General features: G+C 42.5%; 2 long non-coding RNA genes across 2 annotated transcripts; one reads left to right on the top strand and one right to left on the bottom strand.

Annotated features, from left to right (window-relative positions):
* The first annotated feature begins 937 nt into the window (after positions 1-937).
* LOC146705235 (uncharacterized) lies at positions 938-9,352 on the top strand. The gene is made up of 2 exons (XR_014921314.1): positions 938-1,992; positions 8,862-9,352. It is a non-coding gene; the product is annotated as an uncharacterized LOC146705235 (long non-coding RNA).
* Positions 9,353-15,667: 6,315 nt separating this feature from the next.
* On the bottom strand, positions 15,668-18,392 carry LOC146705234 (uncharacterized). The gene is made up of 2 exons (XR_014921313.1): positions 18,286-18,392; positions 15,668-17,372 (listed from the first exon to the last, which is right to left on the bottom strand). It is a non-coding gene; the product is annotated as an uncharacterized LOC146705234 (long non-coding RNA).
* Positions 18,393-18,674: the final 282 nt, after the last annotated feature.

Below are 18,674 nucleotides of genomic sequence, written 5' to 3'. Positions count from 1 at the left end.
TCATGAACTTCTTTACAAACACTTTTTAACTATTAGAGAAAAAATTACTCATAATTATCTAACGATGTTATGTACAGCTACTTTCAGTAGCACTGATAATTTATTATTTTTCTCTAATCGGTCTTTCTCAGTTACTTTCATTAATTACTTCCTATATAATATTCTATTAGAACGATTAGAGCATGTTGTAGGTTTTACAGGTACTGTATCATATCTAACAGAGTCCAATTTGTTTATGTAAATGGAGAGCCTTCTCACGCTGAGGTTAATTATAGAGTTCCACAGGGTTCAGTGGTAGGACCAGTTCTGTTTACATTATACATGATTCCCTTAGATAGTGTTAACAGAAGGCATAGCATACATTTACCGTATTTTTCAAACCATAAGGCGCACAGGATTATAAGGCGCATTAAGCGAAACAAAACAGTCAGATAAGTCAAACTTTACTCAACTCGTTCTTCTTGCTTCCTCCACTTCCTTACCATTGATTCATTAATGTTGAGTTCTCTCGAAGCTGCTCTAGTCTCATGTTGTCTCAGTATATTAATGACTAACCTCGTATTGTGGATGGATTATCTCAGTTGTTCTCCTGACTGACGTTTGGTCTTTTTACAGCATCCTGCCATGCGATTGCATTTGTTTCTAACCATCGGGAACCTTCATGTTAAATTTTATCGAGTGGAAAAAGTTAGCTTCACTGTGTTTGTTATGCTAACATAGCTGTGTCGCTAGCGATCAGTAGCACATCATTATATACCAGCTAGCCCAACTTCAGTAACCCTAAAAAAAAGTCACTGCTGTTTAGTTTTCTGTCTTCATTTATGTCGAGTCGAGAGTGATAGCAGAGCTGTACGTTTAAATTTTTCAGAAATCTTACTCAGAACATGCTATATCATGTTTAGGTGGAAAATAGCGAGCCAACTTCCTGCTAATGTAACGATGTAAAAGAATGGATATGGTTTTGTTGTTGTTAAATTCCTGTTAAACTTGGGATCGCAACCATGGGTTTATTTTGGAACTTTTATTTTGAAAATCCGCAGCGGAAGTCTGCTACTGGTAAACGGGCTACCCCCTAAGCCTATCGTTAGTAGCAATGAAGCTTTCGCTGTGGTAAGTTCCTCTCCGTCCGCTCTCACAGAGCATGAGTTTAAAACATATTTGAAAATCCTCATTGAAGCTAATATGACAGTGCACTAACTGCATGAACTGCCCATACGGTAGTATTTGAGTAGATTTCAGGTTTATGACCGTGTTTTGCAGTTAATAGATTAGACGGTAAGAAAAATGGACACGTGGAGCTAGCGGCTAACAGCTAGAGGAGGCTGTCGTGTCTAATAATTTTGAAACTTCTCTCAATAGTTTGGGCGGAATCCTGTTGCTGAAACCCATGGTTATTCATGTCCCATGTTATTGCAGGTATGTGTACTTTGAAACATGTATATGGTTGAGCTGCAGGCTAATTCTATTTAAGACATATTGCTTATTAAGTTTGCCCAGTAGATGGCAGCATTGTTCCATTTACTATTGTACGTAAAAGGGAATTTTGGCTTTGGTTTATTTATATTTACATGAATGTGCATTTAAGTGAATTAATTTTTCTTTTGTTATCTAAACCACAACGCAGTAATGTTTCTATTTTATTTTCCGTGATAAGTATTGTTGCCATTTTATTTTTCAATCAATATTTGTTTTTATTTATTTGGGAAAACTAAGAGTTCCACTATACGATCATAAGCCTATAGTTAGTAGCAATGAAGCTTTCGCTGTGTTTGGGCGGAATCCTGTTGCTGAAACCCATGGTTATTCATGTCCCATGTTATTGCAGGGGAATAAATCACGCCTGAGCTCTACCCACTTCGAGTCCAGAGAGTTTTATTCACACAGCGCTGGAAAGAGAAGCTGACCAGGGGTTACATTGGTGCCGTGAGCCGTCAATCGAGTGTTTGGACGGTGGACTCCTCTCAGCAACGTGGGCCAGTTTCAGCGCTGCACGTTTGTGATTCATTGTTGTTCTTTCTGACACATTTTTTTTAAAAAGGAGCATATATAGCATTTTTGTTTTATTCTAGTTGTTGTGATGGACATCACAGAGGAGGGATCGAGTACTCCTAATGTTGTTGGTAGGGGTAGGGGGTTGTTATGTTCCCCTTTGCGTTTGCGTTATGACACTCCTGTTAGTGGGCGTGGTTTTGTTAGGGGGGATAGTCAGGGGATCCCAGGGCCCCAGTCCAGTGAAGGGGTTGTTGTCCCTCCCCCTAGCCATGTGTCACACACGTCTCAGAACAACAGTTCACCTTCTCCTAACCCAGATACTATTGCCACGGAGATTGTGAGTCAGATGGGGGATGTGATCCAACTGGTTGGTCAGAGAGTAGCGCAGAGTATCTTAACCCAGCTCAGCCCGTCTGCTAGTACCCCCTTACCTGCACCTACGGCCACACCTTTCCATGCTGTGTCATCTACATCTGCTGTTGATGCTGCGCCGGTGCAATTTGTGTCCCACAGGAAGCTTAAGGACCCACCATGCTTCAGAGGGGATGGTTCTGATCTCATTTCTGTGAGAGAGTGGGAGGATCTGATGAGAGCCTTTATAAAGCTGGGGAGTCTGAGACCCGAAGAACAGGCTGAGGAGATTCTTGTTCATTTGAGAGGCAAGGCTAAGGATGTGGTCCAGGTTGGCATTAGAAACAGTGTCGTAGATGTCACACGTGATCCTGAGGCTATTTTTGGAATCCTGAGGAGACACTTTGACTCTGCTCAGTGCTCACCTCTTCCACTGGCAGACTTCTACACCACTCTCCCAGAGAAAGGCGAAAGTGCATTCGATTACTGGCTTAGGCTGCACCGTGCTGTTGATCTTGCTGTTGAGCGCCTGAAGGAACGAGGACAGGCATTGGGTAGCCCCAGCACTGAGGTCACCCGAATGTTCATCAAAAACTGTCCCTCCCCTGAGCTTGCCATGATCTTTAGATCAAAGACAATTGATAAATGGACAGCCAATGAGGTCCAGGAAATCCTGTGTGAGTCCCACTCTGGAGGAACGTTGAACTCAAGCAGCACGACGGCCGAGAGAGTTGCAGTGAATACGCAGCAGATATCAACAGCGTTGCCTGTCCAGCCAACAGAGAAGCACATTCAGCCACAGTCGACAGATTCAGCTGCTTTGGAGCGGCTCATAGGCATGCTTGAGAAGGTTCTTCTGCAAAGATCCTTTCAGCCTGGTTTGACCACACGGCCTAACTCCAGACGTTCCAGGATTGAGGGCCTACATGATAAGCCCTGCTCCGTCTGTCATGATATGTCGCACACAGCTTTCATGCACTGCCGAGATCACAAACTCTGTTTTCTGTGCCACTCACCTGACCACACCAGGCGTGCCTGTCCTGGATCCTTGTCGTCTTCTGCCCCTCGACGGTCGGAAAACTAGTTGATCCACATTTGAGGGAGGAAAGTGTGGATCATCTGAGTGACTCTCCCACTTGCGACAGCGATGACCTGGGATCCATGTATGAATCTCTGTGCTCCACTTCGCCACCTGGTACGACAGTTGTCTTCCAAATGACGCAAAGAATTAAGAAATCTGACAGTTTGTTTTATACGACTGTGGGGACTGTGGGCGGAGTTTCACTGAGAGCCATGATCGACAGTGGCTCTATGTCGTGCTCTATTAGTGAGGCTACTGCTACGCGGCTTTTACAGTCCTGCCCTGATCTGAAGCTCGAACCAGCTAATGACATTGTTGTTGTTGGTGCTGGGGGCCACCAGTTCCAACCTAAAGCAGTTTGTGATTTGGAAGTGACTCTTTATGGTTTCAAGCTGCTCATCCCCACGCTGGTTATTCCAGGCCAAAGTGACGACATGATTATTGGCAGTAACGCTATTAAGTCGTTGATTCATGTAATGAAGAATACGGATGAGTATTGGAGGCTTGTATCTATTTCAGGTGATGTCACCAATGATGACTGTAGACAGTTTTTATCCATGCTTTCCAATGTTGAGCGTTGGCGAGGAGGGGCGGTGCCTGATAAGATTGGCACAGTGAAGTTGAGACAGCGTGTTACGCTGGAACCCCTTCAGGAACACCTTGTGTGGGGTAAATTACCTCCCTCTTCACCTCTATCAGCAGGCTGCACTGTTACTGTTGAGCCTACACAGTCACGGTGTAGACCCAGAGACATCCTGGTTGGCCGCTCCGTCTCATCATTGTGGGGTGACAAATGGGTTCCTCTCAAGGTGATTAACCCAAGCAACAAGCGTGTGATTCTGAGGAAGAACTGTAAAATCGCTGATGTCTACCTCTGTGTCGCAGTTGAAGAGCTGTCTCCCCCTGAAAAGATCATGTCTAACAGCCACTCTTTTGAACAGGGTTCTGTTCCCATAAGGTCTGTTGAACAAAGGAAGGAACTCTTGCACAGACTAGGACTACAAGACTTGGACTTAGACAGTTGTGAGGTGTCTGACAGATGGAAAGATCAGCTTCTGCAGCTTGTGGAAAAGTATGAGTCTATCTTTTCTAAGGATAAAATGGACTGTGGAGAAGCTACCGATTTTGTCCACAAAATACACCTTGTGGATGAGAAGCCTTTTCGTTTGCCTTATCGCAGAGTACCACCGAGTCAGTATGAGAAGCTAAGAACTGCTCTGAATGAGATGGAAGAAAGGGACATAATCCGGAAGTCGAACAGTGAGTATGCATCGCCGCTGGTCTTGGTGTGGAAGAAGGATGGCAGCCTGCGCATTTGCACTGATTTCAGATGGCTCAATGCAAAGACTGTTAAAGACGCGCACCCGCTGCCACACCAAGCCGACGCCCTGGCTGCTCTCAGTGGAAATGTTCTCTTTTCAACAATGGATTTGACCTCTGGATTTTACAATGTGCCTCTCTACGAGCCTCACAAGAAATACACAGCATTCTCCTCGCCCTTTGGTCTCCATGAGTACAACCGGATGCCTCAGGGCCTGTCGAACAGTCCGGCGACATTCATGAGAATGATGATGTCGATCTTTGGTGACGAGAATTTCAGCAGCTTGCTTTGTTACTTGGACGACTTGATGGTGTTTGCGCCTGACGAGGCAACTGCCCTTCAGCGTCTTGAGATGGTCTTCTCTCGGTTGAGGAGTCACAACCTTAAGCTGGCCCCTAAGAAATGCCATCTTCTTAAGAGGTCAGTTAGATTTCTTGGACATGTCATTTGTGCGGATGGTGTGAGAACTGATCCGGACAAGGTTAACACCATTACCAACATCAGGGAAGAACAGCTTATGGAGAGCGATGGTGTGACTCCCTCCCAGAAGAAGATCCGGTCCTTCTTAGGAATGATCCTCTATTACCAACATTTCATCCCTGATTGTTCTGCGAAGGCCAAGCCCTTGTTTAGGTTACTTTCGGGACGACAGGCAATTCCCCATGGGAGGAAAGGAAAGAAGCTCAGGAAGCAACCCTCTGCCAAACCATCTCTGACACCAAGTGACTGGACATCAGCATGTCGCACATCATTTCAAACGCTCAAGATGGAACTAGTTAATGTTGTCACCCTGGCTCATCCCAACTTTAGTGAGCCTTTCATCCTGGCGGTTGATGCCTCCTTTGATGGCATCGGGGCAGTACTCTCACAGGTTTCTCCTGGCGAGACAGTGGCTCGACCTGTTGCCTTTGCCAGCAAGACATTGTCACGGTCTCAGATGAACTACCCAGCGCACAGACTAGAGTTCTTGGCGCTTAAATGGGCCGTGTGTGACAAGTTCAGCCACTGGCTGAAAGGAAGGCACTTCACTGCTTGGACAGACAATAACCCCTTGTCCTACATCTTGACAAAGCCACGTTTAGATGCTTGTGAGCAGAGATGGGTGGCGAAGCTCGCGGCATATGATTTTGATCTAAAGTATGTGCCAGGGGTTAGAAATACAGTTGCTGATGCTTTGAGCCGTGAACCATTTGTCGAGTCATGTATTGGTCATCGTTTGCTGAAAGAACCTTATGTTGCCCTGCTAGATGAGGTCAACGGGGTTGTGAGAGGTACTGTGCAGGATGCTTTTCGGCTGACTAACAACTGCCACATTGTTCAAGACACAGAGCCAGACTCACCAGACTCTGTTTCTGAGTGCGACCTTCAGAGCGAGAGGGGTTCGATCGATGCTGATGAGGTGTCAGCTGTGCTGAGTGCGCAGTGTGACCATGGTTTGACCAATGTCAACCCACCTTTATCACAGCTCCCTGAGGTGGACCCGGTCGTTCCTCTTCCCCAAAGCCAGCTCTCGAGCCTTCAGCAACAAGATCAGGCAATAAACAGAGTCCTTTTCTATGTGCGAAGAAAAAGGAAGGCTACGAGGCGAGAAGCAGCTTCAGAACCAGGTGGTGTTGGTGGACTTCTCAGGCAGTGGAAGAAGCTTAAAGTACAGAACGGCATCCTGTACAGGGTGATAAGGCATCACCGCTTGAGTAGAAAGATTTTTCAGTTTGTTGTTCCTGATAGCCTGAAGGTTCAAGTCCTCCTCAGCCTTCATGATAATGCAGGCCATCAGGGCCAGGCACGAACACTTTCCCTCGCCCGTGAGAGGTTTTTCTGGGTCGGGATGGAGAGAGACATAACCAACCATGTTCGACAGTGTGAGAGATGTGTGGTTGGAAAAACACCTGAACCTCATGCCTGTGCACCACTAGAGAACATCCAGACGTCAGAGCCGATGGAGCTAGTGTGCATAGACTTTTGGACTGCTGAGCTCAGCGATAATAAGAAAGTGGATGTCCTGGTCGTAACCGATCATTTCTCCAAGATGGCACATGCCTTCCCCTGCCGAAACCAGTCTGCAAAACATGTCGCACGCAGGTTGTGGGATGATTTCTTTTGTGTTTATGGCTTTCCCAAGAGGATTCATTCGGATCAGGGATCAAACTTTGAGAGCAGACTGTTGAAGGACCTCTTAGAGATGGCAGGTGTGCAGAAATCGCATACTACGCCATATCATCCTATGGGCAATGGGGTCACTGAACGGTTCAACAGGACACTTGGGAATATGCTGAGGACTCTCCCTTCTACAGCCAAGGCTAGGTGGCCTCAGATGTTACGCACTCTCACGTTCTGCTACAATTGCACAGTGCATGAGACGACTGGTTTGGCCCCCTTTTATGTCATGTTTGGGCGAGTCCCACGCCTCCCTGTTGACATGATGTTCCAACATGTGCTGCAAAATGATGATGTGATCAGCCACCATGAGTTTGTCTCACGGTTGCGGAAAGACCTGTTTGATGCCTCACAGATTGCCCAGAACCACGCTTTTCACGAGCAAGCGCGCCATGCCAGACTCTACAACCGCAAAGTCAAAGGCTCACCTCTGGCTGTAGGTGATAGAGTGTTGTTGGCCAATCGTGGTGAAAGGGGAAAAAGAAAGTTAGCCGACAAGTGGGATCCCACGCCTTATGATGTTGTGTCAGTTAGGTCTGGGATCAATGTGTACAGGATAAGAGAGAGCCACACAGGCAAGGAAAGAGTTGTACACAGGAACCTCCTTCTCCCTGTTAACTTCCTGGGCTTAGGTGTGGAAGGGAGTCTGGCCTCCCGTGCTGACTTGGACGGAGGGAACCCGAACAGTGGAGATGACCAAGGGTCTGTGAGGTCAACACAGATGGATCATCATGACAGGACACTGGACTGGCTGCTGAAAACGCCAGAGATACAGGGTCTCGCTAATGAGCCGGTGGAAGTTGAAGGTTCCCTCGACGTGGGACACCATTCTCTCTGCGTTGTGGACCCCAGCAGTGGCTCTATCGCAGCGGAGGACCCACCCCCTGAAGTTAATGCTGAAGTGTTTGAAAACTCCATTAGTGAATTCCCCTTGCCTGCTCCCGTGATCAGTGATGCTGCTCTCCGTCAAGGCTCTGAACCTGTTGCCGTGGCTCCTGTGGTTCCCATGGCTGATGTTGACTTAGATCTTGCTATTTGCACACAGCCTCAGACTATTCAGGCGGGCATGGATGGGCTAGCTATCACTAGGTATGGGAGAAGTGTTAGGCCTCCCAAGAGACTGATTTGTGAGATGGCAGCGCAGAAAGTTGAGGAAACTTCTTCTGTTTCAGGGTCAGTTTTTGCATTTCTGACTAGTATGTTTTAGCTCTGAGGGAATTGACTTGGTTTCATGTATCTTTCGACTTATTTTTTTGTGTGGTCCAGGATGTGATTTGGAGTATTATTTCGGGTGCTCTTATATGTGATGTTAAGGAGGTGTAGATGGCATCTTCTCTAGTCTGTTGAAGGTATTGGGCTTGGTACCACCCAATGTCTCGACACTTTTATATAAAAGGATTCTGTATCGACAATGATTAATATTAGTGTATCGATTTTACCCCGAAGCACCTGCTGTTCATAGTTCTTTTGTTTCTGGCCCTTGATACTCCCTTGAACTGGTTTGGAGTTTAACAGAATTTAAGGGGGGTGTATGTAACGATGTAAAAGAATGGATATGGTTTTGTTGTTGTTAAATTCCTGTTAAACTTGGGATCGCAACCATGGGTTTATTTTGGAACTTTTATTTTGAAAATCCGCAGCGGAAGTCTGCTACTGGTAAACGGGCTACCCCCTAAGCCTATCGTTAGTAGCAATGAAGCTTTCGCTGTGGTAAGTTCCTCTCCGTCCGCTCTCACAGAGCATGAGTTTAAAACATATTTGAAAATCCTCATTGAAGCTAATATGACAGTGCACTAACTGCATGAACTGCCCATACGGTAGTATTTGAGTAGATTTCAGGTTTATGACCGTGTTTTGCAGTTAATAGATTAGACGGTAAGAAAAATGGACACGTGGAGCTAGCGGCTAACAGCTAGAGGAGGCTGTCGTGTCTAATAATTTTGAAACTTCTCTCAATAGTTTGGGCGGAATCCTGTTGCTGAAACCCATGGTTATTCATGTCCCATGTTATTGCAGGTATGTGTACTTTGAAACATGTATATGGTTGAGCTGCAGGCTAATTCTGTTTAAGACATATTGCTTATTAAGTTTGCCCAGTAGATGGCAGCATTGTTCCATTTACTATTGTACGTAAAAGGGAATTTTGGCTTTGGTTTATTTATATTTACATGAATGTGCATTTAAGTGAATTAATTTTTCTTTTGTTATCTAAACCACAACGCAGTAATGTTTCTATTTTATTTTCCGTGATAAGTATTGTTGCCATTTTATTTTTCAATCAATATTTGTTTTTATTTATTTGGGAAAACTAAGAGTTCCACTATACGATCATAAGCCTATAGTTAGTAGCAATGAAGCTTTCGCTGTGTTTGGGCGGAATCCTGTTGCTGAAACCCATGGTTATTCATGTCCCATGTTATTGCAGGGGAATAAATCACGCCTGAGCTCTACCCACTTCGAGTCCAGAGAGTTTTATTCACACAGCGCTGGAAAGAGAAGCTGACCAGGGGTTACACTAACATGTAACTCAGTTAAATTTAATAAATTCTGTTTTCATGGATGCCTGGATGTTAAACTTAATTGTTACACCTGGTAAAGCAGCAACACCGATAATTTTATTAAAGATGAAAGAATTTAGACAGTTTTTAACTCTCAGTGATGCCGCAGTGTTCGTTTGACTTTGGGACCGTCGTTTGACAGATTTGAGCGCCGTGTTTCACATAAAGTCGGTTCGAGGTCAGTAAGCACAACCAGAATTCATACATAAGGCGCACTGTCAATTTTAGAGAAAACTAAAGGATTTTAAGTGCACCTTAAAGTACGGAAAATACGGTACACTGCTTTGCAGATGACATTCAACTTTATCTATTCATGAAGCCAGATAACACACACCAATTAGACTGCAGGAATGTTTTAAAGACAAAAAGGAGCCTGGGTGACCTCTAACTTTCTGCTTCTAAATTCAGATAAAACTGAGGTCATGATTCTCAGCCCTGAAAATCTTAGAAATATGGCATCTAACCAGATTCTTACTCTGGCATATATTGACATATTTTTGCATAATATCTCTAAAATTAGAAACATCCTGGCTCTGAGTGACTCCGAGAAACTAGTTCATGCATTTATAACTTCTAGGCTGGACTACTGTAATTCTTTATTATCAGGATTTCCTAACAACTCCCTGAAAAGCCTTCAGTTAATCCAAAATGCTGCAGCAAGAGTACTGAGAGGGACTAGAGAGAGTGTATATTACTCCCATACTGGCTTCCCTTCATCTGTTAAATTTAGAATCAAATTTAAAATTCTGCTCTTCAAATAGAGGGTCTTAAATAATCAGACCCCATCTTATCTTAATGACCTTATAGTACCATATCACCCCAAATCAGCTTGCTTTAGACTGCTCAAGTTAAACTCTTTAAATTATATTCCCATCTGCACTGACTGTGTCACAGTCTGGCTGAGGCAGACTGTAAGGAGTGAAGAAGGTGGACCCAAGTGCGGACACACAAAATAACAAAACGTATTATTAACTGAAAAACGAGCCGTTTATTAAAGGCTGGATTTAGTTTTCCCCCTTTCTAAATCATAATCTAAACTGGCTGAGCGAAACATAACAAAACCCTGGAACACGGACATAGACATACAGACCTGGCATGAATGCATAATCATGGAGACTAGGTAGAATAACAGATGCTCAAACAAAAAATGAATGAACACACAGAGACTAAAAGCACACAGGAGCTGATCATGGGAAGTGGAAACACATGGGAAAACAGCTGACACAAATGAACATAACGATGTCACAGAGGAAGAGTAAAACTAAACACAACGAACATAGAAACACAAGACCTCTTCAAAGTAAAACAGGAAACATGAGACGCAGACGTGGCAATACAATCTTGACAACCTGAAATCACAGACAAGAAATACATTAGACTAACCAGAAGACGTAAGTGTAACATAGCTAGATTAAACTTGAGGCAACTAAATAATTAACCTCGAACATTATCTTCAAAATATAGCAAAAGAGATCAAAACCAAATGAGAGCACTGGGTCACAGACCAGACCCTGACAGACTGTGTGAAAGTTAAACTTCAAGCGCTCACAATGACCACGTGTGATAACTTTATTTCATCACATCATGATTATCAAGACTGAGTGTATAACTCATACCTCCAGCAAAAGGTCAAAGTTGCAAACCACACCTGAGTACACCACACGCTCTCTGCATCATCATCACAGTTTTAATTCTAGACATCAGGGTACCAACGCTGGCTGCTCCTCTACAGATCTATCACACGGATGCTTTCATCCACTCACAGAAACCAGGTTCAGTCTTAGACTGTGAATGTTGCTATAAAACTAAAACTGAGCAGACCTGAAAAATACATTTGCATATCCTCTGTACTTACTATAAGGGCTCAAAAATCAAAACCCTATTTTTGGGTTTATTTGCATTTCACCTCCTACGTTCTGATTGATTGGAACAGAAACCCACCTGGTTTTACCTTTTCCAGATTTTGTCCTTCACATCTTCTCCTTTTCCTCTTTTATTTTTTTGTCTTTATCTCTTTAATCCTCTTATTTTCTCTCTGGTGTTGTTCTTCAGTTCTTCTGTTGTCTCTTATTGGTTTGTATCTTCCTCGTGTTGTTTTACTTTTTTTATTCCTGTTTCTTAAGCTTTCTCTTGTTGTTCTCTCTGCTCCTTTATTTGGTCTTTGTGTCAATTTTACTCCTTCCTCAGAGAGAGACTCGTCTTTATCAATAATTCATCCTGTTTGGTGTCGACTCGCAGCTCTCTCAGAGTCAAATAACACACCAATCTTAAAAGCATAAAACATGAAGACTGCACAGCTGTTTAAATCAGTATTCATTAGTTACACAGTGAAAATAAACACATAGAAAATATAACAGGTCAAATCTAAAAACTCATCAGTAAGTACTGACAGTGAAAATAAAAACTAGTTTCAGGAAAGAGACAAACTGAAACTTCTTACATGAAAAAACCCAACAATTTCACCTGTAACCTGATCAGCCAATAGTAAGTAAAGTAAGTAAAATTTATTTATATAGCACTTTTTAAGACAAAAACGCTGTTACAAAGTGCTTCACATGAAGACATGTCAAACAAACAATATAGCAACATAGAGGAAATATAAAAGCATATCAAACAAGCAATAGTACAATATAAATACAATAGAAAGTACAACTATTTTCTGGTTTCTGTGTCAACCTATCAGGTTACAGCTCAGTATAAACTAAGGTCGCCTAGCAACAGAGAGAGTGAGCAAGAGAGAAAGAGTTGGAGATGAGAGGAGGAGCCACATAAGAAGGATGAGCCTGAGGAGGAGGAGGCAGCTGGTGTACAGAGGAGTGTTTATGTTTCACCTGCAGTTTTTTGTTCTGATCCCCTGTCTGCACACCTTTAGGGCCACATGAATTTTTCTCTGAGTGAGAAAAACGCTGCACACACACAGAGAGATACTTGTAACTTCAGCCAGACAGAAAAAAAACATACGACCAGAGTTCTTTTCAGAGCAACCTGTTTCCTGTGAGCAGGTTTGGAGTGCCCCCTGCAGGTCTCTCTGGGTTTGACATCTCATCGGTCACATTCTGATGTTACAGGAAACAATACCACTGTCTCAACTCAGCAGCTCATTCAGAGGTTCAGAGAGAAACTGGAACTGTGTGAGTGTGTGAGTAAATCTAGTGAAGGTGAGGAGCTCACCTGACTGATCACCGGACTCCTTCTTTCACTGTTTCCTCTTCTTTGTTCATCTCAGAGAGAAACTAAAGTGACTTTTCTATAAATATCTGATGCTCAGACTGGACTTCCTGTTTTAGCATTAGCCCTGAGGTGACTCTGAGAGACCTCAGGATCATAGCCCAGCATTTCAGACCCTCACTTGCAGATCGATAGAAAAGATGCGATTCTAACAGGGGATTGTGGCTACAGGTTTAGAGTAGATTAAATCCACCTGGGTGTCACCTGAATGCTGCTTCAAATAAACAAGGCAGGAAACTCCTTACACACTCTAATTAGGCCTAACTATTTCACATCAGATTTAAATGAGTTTCATGAATGTTTTAAACTCTTAAATTTGGGGTTAAATTCAAACTTAAACTCAGACTGGGCCCTCATTGAACTTTGACTCCTTTGGTCCAACTGTCCTTTTTTGTGTGTTTTTCTAACACTTCTACCGTCTTTGGTGAACATATAAAGCTCTGTGAATAGCACGTTGTTTTTAATAGGGAAACACCGTACAGGAAAGTGTGACTGCAATACAGAAGAAGAAACAATAGAACATGTTTTAATGCATTGTCAGAAATATGATGCTGAAAGAAGACAATTGATCAAAAAGCTTGGTGATATGAAAAGTGAAACTGGACTTATTTACTTTTGCAAATATGTGATGTCTTGATAAACCGAGAAGATATTTGAAGTTTACATTGAAGCTAGATATTGAAGCTACATTCTCGCCTGAAAATATGTTAAAAGTTTTTTTTGTGACCCAGAAAGAGAAATATTTCAAACTCTTAAGCCGTGCTCCTCTGCCATTGCCACGTTTGAAAAGTATTTTGATGCTTGTATAAAAATATTATAAATAATAATTTAATTAATAAAGTATTGACAAGACTAATAAGAGTAATATTACAACTAAGTAGCTGCCGTCATTGTTGGAAACTGGAATTGGTTGGGCCGTGCTATGAATTCTGGGATAGGTTGGGCCACGAAGGATACACCCGACCCATCCTTCAAATTTGGGGAAATGAAGGACGCATTTGTCAGCTGCATTTGGAGCAGCCTTTGAATTGGGACAGCCTTCGTCGTGTCGCTGTGACGTAACCGGCCTTCAAATGCGGCCTCCGATGGATGCAGCCCCTGAGTTGAGACACAGCCGTAGGCAACGTGACACACTTAACTTGGAATACACTAAGGTAAGAAACACAAAGATGAGACTAAGGGAACAGGATGTAAACTAATAATCCTAAAGTCTTTTATGACTAAATTAAAAATCTCAAATAATATAGTAGGGAACTAAAAAGAAATTGAAAAACTTCTAAACACAAGGAAATCAATCGTAATTAAATTAGAATCAATAGAAACAAGCCCACTTCTTCAAATCAAAACAATAATGAATTAACAAGATTCAAAACATGAAACACTGGGTAAGAGACTCAGAACCATGAAAAAAATACATTTTTGAGTTATGGTATTAATTAAACAAGAAAACTATTCAATACCTATGTCTGGCAGGTCTGAAAATATTGAGGCCTGGGTGTGGAAGTGAAACCTATCTCGGTTTTCCAAAAAATATGTTTAATTGCCATAAATTTATGATTTATCAAGAGGGGCAATCACTTTTTAGGCTGTTCTTTCTCCTTTTTCCCCTTAATAGCTGAATTCATTATTTAAAAACTGTATTTTGTTTTTACTCAGGACAATCTGAAGGTGAAGCTTCAGTGAAAATAACTGTGGAGAGAATTCAGTGGATAACCTGCCTGCTCCTCTGCAAATGTCACTCTGGAAATTCTGCCTTACAATACTACCTGTTTATCCTCTTTGCCTGCAATAAAACCTAATATTTCATCCCAACGTCCTGTTTGAGTCCAGGTCAGAGTCAGGTGTAACAAATGTCTTCCATTACCTGAAAAGTAACAACAATTATCGATTTTCTTCCTCTTACCCAGGGCAGGGGCAGCAGAGGCCCTCCCTCTCCCCAGCCACATCCTCCAGCTTATCTGGGGGAACACTGGGGCTTTCTCAGGCCAGCTGACAGATATAATATCTCCAGCGTGTCCTAGGTCTGCCTTTGTCCAGGAATGTCTAGCTCCTTTCAGTGCGGAGGACTCGTGGCTCTACTCTGAGCCCCTTCCGGATGGCTGAGCTCTACACCTTACCACACTGAGGGTCCAAACCACATCATCTGCAAAAAGCAGAAATTAGACTCTGAGGCCACCAAAGTGGAAGCCTTTATCCACCTGCCAATGCCTAGAAATTCTGTCCATAAAACTATGAACAGAATCTGCGACAAAGGGCAGCTCTGAGTCCAACACCCACCGGAAATGAGTCCGACTTACTGCCTGTGATGCGGACTAAGCTCCTGCACTCCTGCAACAGTTGTACATGGATCGAATGGCCCATAGCATGAGGGCATTCGCCCATACTTTTGAAGCATCCCCCACAGGACACTCCAAGGGACACAGTCGAATGACCTGTTTCCCAACCTGAAGGCATGCTCTCATTCCCTTTCATAGAGAATTCGTATACATCTTCTCCTTAAAATTCATGAAAGGGTCCAAAGGTTCAATTTTCAGGGACACTTTTGAAAAATATAAACTAAATGTTAATTCCTAGCACATTTCATCCCATTTTATTTGATAATTTATTTTTATTATTATGATTTTTTAATATATATAATTTGATTATTGTCAGTATACACTGTTGTATCTTTCTTTCTGCTTTGTTTCATCTGCACTTGTCTGCTTGTAACACTGATTATGAATGATGTACTGTACTGTGCCATGTTTTTGTTATTCAATAAATGCATTACAAACCCCCCCAAAACTCACTGCACACATGCAGCATGATCCGTGCACGTCTGCCAATTCATGCACCCATGCTTGATGATGTAAGTGAACGAAAAGAAAGCCAAGTATTTTTAGAGATTTGTACCAACAGGAAGCTCTGAAAGTGAAAAAGATGTTTGTAAGTCAAATGATTGCTGTTTACTCAGGTTTAGATTCAGACATTTTAAAATAATTTACATCTTCAAATAATTTTTTTTATTTGTGTTTATGTTTTGGTGCACACATTTGTGACACAAGCCATTGTACAGAGTTATACATCTTAGTTTATGCTTGTGGATCAAATCAAAGGTCGCAGATCCAAATTGGGCAGGGTTCTGCCTCCTATCAGCTCCGATCACAATATATGATCAACTACATCATCAATAATTGTTTCATTGTTAACAGTAAAATAATTAAATGGTGACTTTATATTTTAACAATAATTAATGATGATTATCATAAAATCTGTAATGATTGATTCTAAAAATCAGAGAAATGTTTGGCTCGCTGTTACTGAGACTTTAATGTTGTGCGAGCAGCCACAGAGATGAAGTTTTACATTTAAAATTTTATTCCACATGATGACCTGTGCTCTGATTGCTTCATTTGATTTGCATAGTCACTGTGATGAAAACAGAAAAAAAACAAGAATAATGCCAATTATGTGTCAAATATAAAACAACAAATAACAACAACAAAAACACAAATGTTCATCATCATCAAGAAAAACAAACAGTATAATTTACAGCTGCTTTTTTACAACCTGATAAAAAATATTTTTAGATCAGTTCATTTGGAGTTCGTAATGATCAAGAACTTTTGTAATAATCAATAAAGTTTCAATCATTGAATTGAACATTTTAAAGATTTTTCAGCTGAATTCTGAATGTTTACAAAATTCAAACATCACTATATAACCATGTAGAACATTGGAGAACAATCCTCTGTCTGATATTAGATATAATCAGTTATAATCCAACATATTGATTATATCCAGTAACACTATAAAATCATACCTAATGTTGTTTACAGGAAAAACATCAAAACTATAGGTTTCTTGACAAAGGCACAGAAGTGAAACTGCGGTTCAGTGGTGGCCATTTTGTGTCTAAAAATCATCTCCCCAATATTTTTTTATATGTATTGATATAAAACTGCCAGTAAAAAAATAAAATACCATCAAGGGCAAAAAAAACCCAGGACCCCATAAAGACCCTGAGTCCCAAAAGTCCCTGTGATCCCCGAAGTCCGCAGGGCACCACAAAGACGCCATGACCCCTCAAGTGTTTGTAACCACACAAGTCCCCATGGCCTCTGAAATCCCAGTTCTGGGTAGGGATGGTGGTGAGGGGTGGAGGTTTGAGCTTCACAAACATGTAAGTGAAGTATTTGAGACACAAAATGGCCACAGCGAGAAAACATCCTCCAGTTCATGAAATTTCCTTCCCTCCTTCCTTCATTGTTTCCTCATTTCCTTCCATCCTTGTTTCCTCTAGAAGAGCAAATAAATAAATCTGAGCCAGTCACAAGCCTTCTACTGTTATGACATCACGCTCTGCAGCGATGATGTCACTTCTTTCTCCTGCAACGGTAGCAGCAGGCACGGCAGCTCCCCCCTTCATCATTCCCCCCTCCATCCTCCTTCACCGTGTATGGTGGGGGGGCGGAGCTCGACACTTGGTACGGGTTCTCATTGCTGGTAATAACCATTGGATTGGCTATCACTGTGGAGTCACTGGAAGAGTGGAGCTTAGCCCGTGGAATAGTTACCTGACCGTAGGGGTTCTCCAGAGAGACGTTGATATTTGAGGACATGCTGACACGTCACAAGACGGTGAGGCTAAAATTATGTCCAATCAGGCAGCTGGCCAATCAGTTAATGCAGTGCAGGAAGAGACCTATGTGAAAGGAAACAGATCAATACAGGTGATCAATAAGTACACTTACTGCAGAACTGATGTTCCGATCAGAGTGACTGATCAGATCTGACCAATAAGAGGAGTGGTTGATTACTCAATGAATGATAAAAGTAACTGAGTACTTTCACTGATTGAGTACATTCACAGAGTAAAACAAAGTTAAGGATCTGAGTACTTTGTCCTCTGCTTTATACTTTTACTTGTGACCCTTGAAGTATGTGATAGTACTCAGTGATGCTGCAAAAGCCCCACGCCCAGACATCTGCCCATTAATTTGGTTGATTGATTGGATTTGATTAGCTCGTGCAGTAACACTGAAGTTAGATTAATTCACCGAGGCCCAGATTTCCTGCTTTAAGTGAAGGCACCATTTGATGACACTCCTGGACCAACAGGTGAGGCATGTTACCTGGATGAATGTGGCGGTGAGGTGTACACACTCTGAGTCATCACATGAAGTCAGCAGTGAAGTACTCAACACTTTAACTGAAGTAAAAAGTACCACAGGTTACAAGTTGAAGTACTGCAAATCTTAGTATTTAGACACATTCAGAGGTCTGATTCCACCATTTATATGGTGGGGTAAAGAGCAGGTAAACACAGTACTGTAGTGTATTTTACTTTGATTTACTGTACTACAGTACACTGTAGTGTACGGCAGAGTGTACTGTACTATAGTGTAGCACAGAGTACTGCATTATACTGAGGTTTCAGTCACATTTTAAAGTCCTCTCGAGTGAATCAAAGTATTTATAAACTAGAGGTACTGCAGTAACCAAGTACAGAGTTACTTCTACTGCGTCTATAACATGACGTACTCCAGTGTTTAGCTGAAGTAGATGTATTGTAGTATTTGTACTACAGAGGATTTAAAGGGGTTTCAGGGACTCACCTGTATGTTCGTCGGTCGCCGCCGCCGTGTTCTTCTTCTTCTCTGAAATGGAAACAAATCTGACTCTGCTCTCTCTCATTCTGGCTCACTATGTGCGTGAAGCTCGCTTGACCGCCTCGCCCAAACCTGTTCTACCGGCCGACACGCCCTCTCTCTCCCTCTGTTCATTTTCTACGTAACTCGACCACTGTCACTGCAAACCCGACACCACCTCCTCGCTGTGGTTTCGGTGCCCCCCCCCCACAAACGCAAACTATAAGTTGGTCTCTATTTGAATTTGACTTCATTTAATGTCATTTTTTGCTGTGCATGTGGTTTTTTTGTGTGTGTGTGTGTGTGTGTGTTCCTGTCTAGCTGTCTTTGTGAGGACCGAAATCTGCATTCTATTG

Source organism: Copadichromis virginalis, linkage group LG7, assembly GCF_057382275.1.
Source record: "Copadichromis virginalis isolate Kocher_CV1m ecotype Utaka linkage group LG7, C_Virginalis_male_GT1.1, whole genome shotgun sequence".
Taxonomy (NCBI): Eukaryota; Metazoa; Chordata; class Actinopteri; order Cichliformes; family Cichlidae; genus Copadichromis; species Copadichromis virginalis.
This window is presented reverse-complemented; position numbering and strand designations above follow the sequence as displayed.